Source organism: Bombus impatiens, unplaced genomic scaffold (genome assembly GCF_000188095.3).
Source record: "Bombus impatiens unplaced genomic scaffold, BIMP_2.2 scf_4012, whole genome shotgun sequence".
Classification (NCBI taxonomy): Eukaryota; Metazoa; Arthropoda; class Insecta; order Hymenoptera; family Apidae; genus Bombus; species Bombus impatiens.
The window spans coordinates 303,331-312,293 of NT_180431.1; the positions used below are offsets into that span (position 1 = coordinate 303,331).

At 45.7% G+C, this 8,963-nt stretch overlaps 1 protein-coding gene across 1 annotated transcript in view; it reads right to left on the reverse strand.

The window, feature by feature from the left end:
• LOC100741242 (fez family zinc finger protein 2-like) overlaps positions 1-6,280 on the reverse strand; it is a 26,262-nt gene extending 19,982 nt beyond the window's left edge. The window contains exon 1 of the mRNA XM_003494808.4: positions 4,093-6,280. The gene's annotated coding sequence lies outside the window, so the exon portion shown is untranslated. The remainder of the gene's footprint in view (positions 1-4,092) is intronic.
• Between the last annotated feature and the right edge of the window lie 2,683 nt (positions 6,281-8,963).

Below are 8,963 nucleotides of genomic sequence, written 5' to 3' on the forward strand. Positions count from 1 at the left end.
CGAGCGCGACCGGCGCTCGCATCGAGAAGCTAATTTTTTAAAGAGCACAGCGAGAAGGGGGTGCGAACAGGCGGAGCAACCCTTAGCCACGCTCTATCCCTTCCTTTCCACCCTCTGTCTATCTTCCTTCGTTGCAGCTCGATCGGTGTGCACGCAAGGCCTCTGCAAGAGCTTCGTGGCCAGCTCGTATTTCTCACCCTCCAACAAGATACCAACCACCTTTAGCCCCATCCTCGACCTCGCGGCCACACGTACTGCCGCACACATCTAACGCACGCATATACCCACACAAAATTCGAGAGGGTAGATAACGTCTTGCATGTATGTACGTGTGTTTCGGTACGCGTAACAGTGCGAGTGTACCGTACGAGTGACTAACCTGTGGTACACCTACACGTATACGTCTAGAGACAGATATCGTCGTACGTGTTCACGCACAGTGTCCAATACAGACGCAACATACTAAGACACGAAAGGGTGTACAGGTATAACCGACATCCACCCGCCACGATGTAAGCCCTGCAACGCTGCGAGTGCTATCTAGCTAACTATCGCTGATTCTCGGCGCGAGACGGGTTCACGGGGAGAGGAGGAAGGAAAACAGGCGGAAAGGGTGGTCTTCGGCTCGTGGATCGTTTAAAACAGAGCCTGCCACGGGAACGCTCTGGCGCATCCGTGAAATATTCCGCCAAGAAGGTTCGTTCTTCGATTGGTAAAGAAAGATTGTTTATTGCCTTCAGCATCATATGATATCGTATCAAGGAAATTCATTTTTTTAACGCATCTTTGTTGGTGAAAATTATTAATGGCTGTTTGAATTTGTCGAGAGTACAAGGATAATAATCGTTTTGCGCGAAAGGAGATGTCAACGAGCAGAAATTTAAACAAAAGATGGAAAGTGCTTTGGCAAGTGACAGGAAATTTGGAAGTCTCTTCGCGAACGGTTCAACCCCTGTTTGGATACTTGAAATACTTAGTTCTGCTCGCGTGATCTCCCTCAAGTTTTAATGTTCCGCCGGTGTCTCTTGGAAGGTACTTTAACAAGCGCGCAACGAATTTTAAAATTCCAAAGCGAAGTTTCTTGGCTGTCGCGCGACGACTATTTGTCAGCAAATTTTTGAAATGAAATCGAAACAAGGTGGAGAAAAGAGAACGTGAAAAGATATCGAGAGAGCGTTGATATTTACACAAGATGATGTTCGACAAATTTGTAACGTCGAGTAGAAGGCAAAGAATGTGGAAGAGTACAACAGAAACTAGAGCTTAACGTCCGGTAAGACCCAAGACTACACGGGGCCTCCTCAAATATTAGCGGAGGACTGCGGGGTCCCCTTTGAACTCGAATCCCCCAAAATTTCTATGGTGAATAATCGGAGACAGCTGGCACGATGCGAAATCAAGTAGCGTAATAATGCCCCGAAACTTCAGCATCCAGAGCGGGAAAGAAATAAAACGAAAAAGAGGAGGAAAATGCACGGGCTCCCTCGGATTCGAGTATCTCCCCCGTCTTACCTCCATTGCTTCTTATTTCAAATATTTACAGAACGAAAATATCGGTTGAAGTTGATTCCTCGCTTTCTCTCGATATGAATTTTCATTCGTTAAAAATTAGCCGAAAAAGAAACTGCTTAAAAAGCAGTCAATTAGAAGAGCAATAATCTCTGATTAATTTACGACCGATATTTTGTTGTTTATAATCCCCATCAAACTCGAATGCCTTCCCCTTCTCTAATCTTTCATTACTTGTTAATTAACAGCAGCACACATCGTCGGAGTAACGAGAAATTTTCGGTGGCAGGTTCGTTTATCTCTGTCAATAAAACAGCGAACGCGGAACACCATAAGGGCAAGAGCATAAACGGGACCAGGATCGACTAATAAAGCGATATCTCTGTATTCGGAGGGATACGTGGCCACATCTCAGCGGTCTGATCTGCAATTACCATCTCTATATAGCAACGTTTCAGCCGTGGCCTCTCGCGAATAAATGACATACACCGCACGCGTGATAGGTATGCTAATCGTGTGGCCCGCTGTAAAATTTGCTCGTCAGCTGCGCCAGTTACGATCACCGACAAATTCGATGCAACGAAATGAAATTGTACCTTTCTTTCTTCCTGCAATTTCGTCGTGGAACTGCGATCAATTCGAATACATGTCCGATCTCTTTCTGTAAGATCTTCAAGCATATTAATCAGCAAAAGGACAAACGCATTTCTATAACATCAAATTGACCCGACTATATGATAATTGAGTTACTCGGATGTCAAACTTATCAAAATTTCTTAATTTTACTATTGGAACAATTATTATTTTATTCATTATCAGAATTTATTATTTTATCCTTTAAAAACCAATCGATAAAATTCGATGCAGTCGATCAGCGATCAGCCTTTAAGTATCTCGATTCTAGGTACAGCAGATGTCCGTTTATAAGAACTTGCTGATGGACACATAGTTTATATAATTAATTCATATAACAGGAGTTCATCCTCGAATGAATAGATTGAATCAGCAAGAGTTCGTTTAATCAGGCACTGGATAAAATTTCTTTCAAATAAATGGAATTTACATAAACGTAGTTTTTCTGTACCAGAAAAAGTAATCAATTCACGCACATGTGACGCGCGAAAAAGGCACCGTCTAGCATGCCTCGGATAAAAGAAAAGCCTGAGGAAACTGACGAAGGAAAAAAGAAAGTGACGGAACCGCCCTGGTATCGGGCAGTTTATCCCGCGGGAGGAGCTACGATACAATGAATAAAGAACGAAGCAGCTTGGTCGAGTGAGCCCTATGAACGAGGCCTTATTGGGATATTAATCGTCGTACCAGGCGAACGCCCTGTCCCCGAGTGTTTGCACGAGGTTTGAAGAGGCTGCAACACCAAAGCTGCCTTGCAGCGAAACCCTCTCCGTAAAACCCCCTCCTTTTAAGCGCAACGAAACACTACAAGACCCCTTCTCCGAGCCCCTCCAACGTGTTCCTCTTTTCGAGCCCCGTGATACTCGAAAAGCCTAAGTACTACCACGCTCGAATACTGCTCGAATACTTCGGACACGCTCGAACCCCGAGCCACTTAGGTAAAGCTTGCGTACACGTTAGAGGTAGGTAGGTACGTAAGTTGGTAGGCTTGATAGCCGCGTTGCACGAATGCTTCGAAATAATGGGCCGTCGATCGGCCGCGCTTGTTTAGAAAACATAAACCGGGCGAGCTAATTGTTCGCTAATTTCCAGTACCACTTGTACGGCCACTCGTCGATTAATGCGTCACGGTACGTATACAGGGTGGTTTCTTTCTTGGAGAGGATCTCGTCAACGAAAAAAAACTTTTGCGTGTGTGATTTTCCCTCGACGATACATGTTACCGGGCGCGTTGAAAGCATTTCGAAAATGGTCTTTGATCTCCACCGTGCTTCGTCGATCCGACGCTTATCCTGGATGGGAATCGCTCCAATGGGAACAACGTTGATACGGTTTTGTGTCTTGGATTTTTATGGATTTGTTAGGTGCTTTGATTGATTTCAATGGGTACCGATAAGACGTGCCTTTGTAAATCATCGTAGATTTTTTTCAACCGATGTTCTATTACAATTTATTGAAATTTATTGGCGTGACAATTTGCGTGTCCTTGATGGAAATATATTCTGCGATGGAATGTGTACTTGTATCGCGTTAACTCGACAAGATATTCGAGCGCGACGGGCGTTTTAATCCATTTAGATAGCAGCCTGAAGGGAACAAGTTCCTCCGTTTCATCCACTTATAAAATCTGGCTAATTGTGCTATGTCATTCGTATCGTAATCCTCCCCAAATTATTTGATTTTGTACGTACAATCTGACGAAATCTGAATGCGCGATCTACGTATCACTAATTCCCTTTCAAAGATCAAAATGTCTCACAACCAGTATCGAGATCTCTACGTAATTAAATTTCTTCGAGGGAAATTTTTGAAGAATAGCGATTTATATTACAAGTGAATCAATATCAAACTCTCCGCTTAACAAAATTTATCGGGGGATAATTTTTAAAGCAGCTATTTATATCATACTTAGTTATTTATATTATAAGCGAAAATAAATCAAGTACTTACAGAATACGTGAAAATTTAGTAGTAGCCCGATCGAATCGAGTTCCGTGATCTGAACACGTTCCGGTCCTCCGATAATCCTGAACACTTTCACCCAGACAGGACTCCCAGAGCAGAGTTCAAACTTCCCGATGAAGTTGCAGCATCAGCGTCTTTTCTACTTGATCTTGCAGTTCGTTCGTCTAACGCGACATTGCAAAACGAGAAACTTCTTCTGGGTCACCAGTTCAAAGAAGCATCGGAACTCATGATGATACGCGACGACCTTCGACAGGTCGGCATCTACTAGAACAAAGTCTCTCAAATTAGCCATCGACATTATCGAAAGCTCACGATCAATCTTTTCGCTTCGATTTTCGACTGTGCGCCATTGTCGCAGGGACGCTTGACACTGAACCTCTCAGCAAATTAATATTTCCTGTTGCTCTCTTCGATTCACGTTCATCACATCGACGGATTGAACGCCTCCGAACCTTTGGTAGTCTTTGATACGACCCAGACGTATTACTTAGAGGTGCGATTTGAACTTTTTCACTCCGAATAACGAAATTCTCCGATGGGAAAGTTCCAAAGTTTAGGTTTCAGAGTAGCCAAGCGTCCAAATGTCAGCCATTCCGGTCAATCGTCGCAACCACTCGGCTTCTCCGTTAGGAACGTCCGTTCCTAGAATCCATCGCTATCTTCTATACCGTCTGCATCCTCCTTAAGCTTCCTTTTTAGCGAAACAACACTGTCGATTGGGCACAGACGATAGGCTCGCGTGTACAGCGGCCGGATGTCGCCTCACCATTTGTCCCGTAATCTCATAGCGAACCAAGCACACGACGGATCACTTCGGACTTTCCTCGGTTCTTTAACAAAAATTTTTCCTCGCGATGCCGTGGAAATGGTTGATCGCTGATCCCTGGCAGATGATCGACGGAGATCACGAACGATCCGTTTGCCGTTGGAGGCGCCGAGTTTGCCGCTGCTGACGTGTGTGCGGTGGCTGCTGGCGAAACCCAACGGAGGTTTCAACTGCAGACAGAAGGGTGAAGGGAGGTCACGAGTCGAAGGTAACAGCAACCACCAATGGGGCGGTACTAGGGGCGGAGCAAAGAGCAACCTAAAAACACGCCCATCTCGTTGCATGATCATAAGCTGCAACACCCCAAGGAATGCTCCATCCCTGTTCCACTCTGTCTCCTACTATCGTTCGTCTTTTCCTCTACGGCTACAGCCGGGCCACCTTTTCTCCCCATTTTTTCCCTCTTTTTTCTCATTCAATTGGGACGAAGGCGACACGAAGCGCGGCGACGTTAAAAGTGCAGGCGAACGACGACCAAGTTTCCTTGCTCGCGTTCGACGCTCTTCATCGATCCCTTTTTCTCCTTTGATCAGCCTCGCTGAGATTACGCTCTGCGATTCCATCGCTTTGCCTTCTCGAGATACGGACACGGAACTGTATTCCAAAATGGGATTTCTTCGTGCTAATAGTCTCACCAAGTATCTGTCTTCGTGTCACTGATTAAGAACGGTCTTGAGATGCGTTTAAATCTCACTCGTCGACTATACAAACTCAGTTTTTTTTTTTTTTTTTAATTCAAGGCATTCCATCTCGATACTTCCAGAAGAATGTAATTTTGTATCCTCTTACGTAGAAACATACGGAAAAACTTCCAAAGAGGCGTATTAACGAACCGAATGGTAGGTGTGCTTATTAAAAAAATATTTGCTTAGAAATATCCGGCGAAAGGTGAAAGCTGGCGGTGAAATGCATTGAAAAGATTCCCGTGACGGTATACGAAGGGTGAGTTGCATCGAGCCTCGACACCGGCGGGGGTTAGAAGCGAAAGGAGAGATAGAGAGGAAGAGAGAAGGTTCGGTTCGAGGGTCGACGAATGAGCCAGCGAATGAATACCGAGTATGGATTCGTGAGGAGCCAATAGGGGTGCACGATGTCCTCCCTCGTTTGAGAAAGCCACGCCAATCGTGGGCGTCCGTCACCCTCCGGGCTTTTCCTGAGGGGTGGCAATGGTAGAGACGCATAGCTGGCTTCAAGGGCTCTACCTGGCTGGCTGATAAAGACAGACAAACCTCTGTCTTCTGTGGCGGATCATGCCAGCTTTGCCAGGCAGACGACCTCGTAGCAACCACACCTCCACCTTTGCATCCACTTTCATTCACTTACAACCACTTTCTACTGACGCCAATGCTCCGACGCCTTTTCTTAGATTACGCGCCCGTTTTCTACCCTCTTCCGCGTCTACTGTGATTAACGGATTATGGAACTGCGCCGATGGAACCGAGAGAGGGCTGAAAAACGGTATGGCTCGGATGGAAAACGCGAGTACATTTGACCATGTGTGTTCTTTTCTACATAGAATTGAAAACAGGCATTTCAGGTGGGTGGTAAAAAGATACGAGAAGTTGATTATTCGTTAATTTGGTTAAACGTCGAAATGTTTGCTTTAACCATCGAGACTTCTCTCGGAACGTTAAAAGAATTGTTTGTAGCATTAAAGGGTAGGAAGGTATTAGGGATCTGATCGGATGCGGCCACGCGTTATTTACAAATCTTATATCGAACAAGCTTTTATCCGAGGTTCAAGTACGAGGGATATAAAGCTGAATTCATTGTTTGTTTCGCGACGAGTTTGGCACTGGCACACGTGGCGCGTCATGCGACGAACGTGTCCGGTGCAGTGTCATACGCAACCACTCGAAAGACAAAGGAAAATTTATATTCCCGATATCGACAGCGCAGTTTTTCCATTGTCGTTGATAGCGTTCGTCGCTGATGATATTCGTATGCGTACAAAAATCTGGCATAAAGGGATCGAAGTTCCAGGGAAACGTAACAGCCTGTCACGCTTCCTGGAGCAATCAATTTCAATTTCTCGTCCGCATTGTATACTTTTATTGTTTGCCAGCCACGTTCATGCACGTTCCACGTATATTTGCGTCTCGGTCGAACGAAGCAGTAGCCAGGAGTGTCGGCGAGTAATCTCGTTTCCGCTTGGTCCACGAAGTTAAACTCCGTGCATTGGACCCGACTAGCAGCGTTCTCGTGTCCACATCTCGTTTCGTTTCCCTTCGCCGTCCTCTTTCCAGGGAATCGTCCGCGGTAACTTCGAGGGGGAGTTAGCCCGGACAATATATCAGTTTACAATGATAAAAAGCAAACACGGGAAATAACGTGAGGAATTACTGAACCAAACAATATGTCCCTCGTCTCTGGAGAGACTGCGTATATTTCGACCGAGCAGCACGGCAGCAGCCGACGGAGGGTGTGTGCCAACACATTTTCCTTACAATGCGTCACGATTTCGTTTTATTCGCGACGGGGCGATACGACCGTAGGGACATCGAGAATGGACTCATTATCACCCGCCAAAGGGGATGATCGGTCAAGTTGGCTCAATTATATCGGTCTGTTTTTTTTTTCTTTTTGCCAGAGATAGATTCTTCGAGAAGTATCGACTTTCGATTAGATTAGTCGCGTTCCAAACGAACGAAATGTCGGACTTTGACGGTAAAAAGTATTCGTCGTACTGAAAACGCAAGAGGCCATAGCGTCACGTCACCTCGAGGGATAGAGAGACGAAAAAGATGACTAAAAATTGGTACCCTCTTGCTCGCGGGTGCCTCTTGGTGGGTAGTACTCATGTAAGCAGTGACTAGTGAGGTAAACTCAAGTGTCTGGGGGGAAAAGGGAATACGGAGGACTCAGGGGTGAGGAGTGGTCGTCGCTAGTGGGTGTAAGGAATGAAGGGATAGTAGTGAACCGAGCTATGTTGCCTACAGGGGATGGAAGAGGGATGGTTTTTCCTCAGTCTGAGCATTCCGTAGACGATATGTTTGCAGCTAGGCTCACTTCGTCTCGGTTCGCATGCGGCTTGTATTCCTACTCTACACACGTACGATCTCTCTCTCTCTCTCTCTCTCTCCCTCTCTCTCTTCCTATCTCTCATCGGTCTCTTTTACTCCAGTTCAGGGAACTACCCTCTCTCTACTTTCTAGCTTCCTTTTTTTCCCGTTCGTCTTCTTTCTTCCTTTTCTCTCTATCTGCGCGGCGGCGTACACGCGGGCCACCGGCAAGAAGTAGACAATTCACAATTAGCAAACACAAACAGAAATACGAGTGGCTTCAAGTTGCTTGGGACGCGGTGGCAACGGGCTTAGCCGGAAGCAAACGGTGGGGTAGGGACTTCTGGGATGCGAAGCGACTAGCTTGGCAGTCCCTGAGCGTCAGCCTCCGCTCCAGAATACTCTTCTCAACTCCCGGCCCAACAGAGACCGGCGAAGGCGCATGTATGTTCTGGAAATAACGGGTGTACTCTCTGACGTATCTTGATTGCTCAAATTCCAAACGAATCTATCTGATTCAACCTTAAGACCATTTAGCGAGTCCGCATACTACTAGATACACTGTGTTCGTATTTTCCATTTGTATCAAACTATCGATTCTTCAACTTCTTTGACTATTTCCTCAATAATCGATCGAATCGGATAAAATTATGTATACGAGAATTCTTTTGCTGATATGTATATATATATACATATCGTATGTAGTTTGGTGATACGATTTACATTGTCCATAATGTTAGAAAATATTTCAACCAGATCTCAGAATACTGTACCTTCCGATCGAACAATCGTACAATTTTATGATTACATCCGGACGTACACCCGGTATATACGCGCATCGGACTCTCGCCGTTGCGTTGGAACACTTGAAGCCCCAACCAGTTACGGCAACAATAGGCTTTGTCTTCGCGCCGTCGGCGCTCGCAAATTGGTAGAAATCTTGATTAAAGGTGCAATTCCGCTGCTGCCTACGGACAAATATGAATTGCACCCCCAATGCCCCCACCCTCTCCCACCCCGCCCCC